We start from the raw sequence: 1,953 nt of genomic DNA, 5'->3' as shown, positions 1-1,953 counted from the left end.
AGAGATCTCAGGAAACAGCTTCTGGGGAAGCAAGCAGGATTAGCGGGTAGATACAGGTTGTGTTAAAAAACATAAAAGGGAAAGTTTCTATGAATGGTGTATGAAAAAGCATTCTTTGCCTAAAATTTATGATACAAATAATAACTTTATACAAACACCAACTTAAAGTGGTTTAGGGAATTAAGTAGGGGTGCTAACTGAACAATGACAGAAGAGGAAAAATACGAACTTGCCCACACTGAACTTAGGTTTTCTTCACTTACTTCCATTGAGCTTTGTTATGGTTTGTGTCTACTTGGCCCCCCAAAGACTCATGAAGTCATGGCGTGAGGCTTCTAGAGTTTGTGATTAACTCATGATTTACTGGGATTATGGGTGTGAGTGCTACACCTAGCCTGGGGCAGAGAGCCTGAATGCAATTTAGGGGAGCCAGACTTGCTGTCCATTGTCATTGTTGCCACTGCTCCTGCCCTTTTGATCCTGCTGTGTTGCTGTATTTTGCTGCCACAAACTGCTGCCCTCTGCCATGCGCCAGTCTGCCTTGGAGCCAGCTCTGTGTGGACTGAAGCCTCTACAAACTGTGAGCTAAATAAACCTTTCCTTCTTTATTTCTGGGTGTCAGGTATTTGTCCTAGCAATGAGAGAAAAGTAACCGAGATAGGATTTCTTTGTTATTGGGAAATGTGTAGAGAACCTATTCTAAATAGCAAATTAGAAGTCTAGAGAACATTCTACTTTCAGGTAAAGCTTGATCCAGGCTTTCAGGATGACGCTGAAGTTATCTCTTTACCTCTTAATCTTTCTTCTCTTGGTTTCACAAAATGACCCCATTTGTTTCAGACCTTCTGAGAAGGAGAGATTATTTTTCCACATCACAGTGCTAGGATTGGCCTTTCCTTGATAAGTCAGGCTGGATCAGGTGGGCTAGTGGTTTTTAAGTAAACCACTGGCTGAGGGAGGGCTGCAAAGAGAGTTTGGGTCACTTTCCCCTTTACATGGGGGAGGGATAATTTTACCAAAGGAAATGAAAAGCCTATTGGAGAGAGAAAACAGTGATAGAGGCAGTGCACATACCAGAACACGCTTCCTGCAATGTCATGGCTGTGATCACTGTGTATCCAGCTTAAGCTGGGATTGGCTAACCTGCTGGGGCAGCCAGTTTGTATGGTGACAAATTGAAAGGAAGGGTTTTTTTGTTTTATTTTATTTTATTGTATCTAGCTCAGCTTGCCCTGAGGGTGGGGCTGACACAGCATGTGGTGCCTGGGATCAAACTGCAGTCTCTGTGGTTTCCTAATCTTGCCTAAGCAGGCACTTTAGACCACTGAGCTATCTCGCTGGCCTGAAAGGTGTTACATGGATATAGAGGAAACACACTCTGGATGCTCAGTCGCAGCTGGTGTCTGCTCTGCCCAACAGGTCACTCATCCACCGGAGGAGTTGGCAGGTGATGTGTGACAGCCTTCTTGCTGTCCCTCTCCTCCTACATGGCACAGGGGACTCAACCCCATATCGTCGAGATCCCTAGAACTTACTGTCCAACAGGGTCAAAGCCCTGCTCTCTTCTCTCTCCTAGCCTTTTGCTCCTCTCCTCCCTGGACCAGGCATTCACTAGCCGGGCCTGAACAGGACCCTGAGTGTGGGCCTGTCTGGCTGGCAAGTGAGCAAACAATTTTTGGCTGCCTCAAAATCTTTCTTTTGTATTTATTAATTTTATTGAGAAAGAAGTAGCAATGAGACAGTTTCAAAACAGGTTAGTAAGACAGTTAAAATAATTAATACATTGCATATTGTTGTCTTTGTAGTAGTTATTCATAGTACAAGATGTAGACATGATATCCTGTTTATAAACACTATTAGAACAAATCTTTCTATTCATTGAATTAAGAGAATGTAGCTGTATATGTATGCTAACTGTTTTGTATACACAGATATATATATACATTTATATAT

This window comes from Octodon degus, unplaced genomic scaffold (assembly GCF_000260255.1).
Source record: "Octodon degus isolate 3935 unplaced genomic scaffold, OctDeg1.0 scaffold00010, whole genome shotgun sequence".
In the NCBI taxonomy this organism is placed as follows: Eukaryota; Metazoa; Chordata; class Mammalia; order Rodentia; family Octodontidae; genus Octodon; species Octodon degus.
This window is presented reverse-complemented; position numbering follows the sequence as displayed.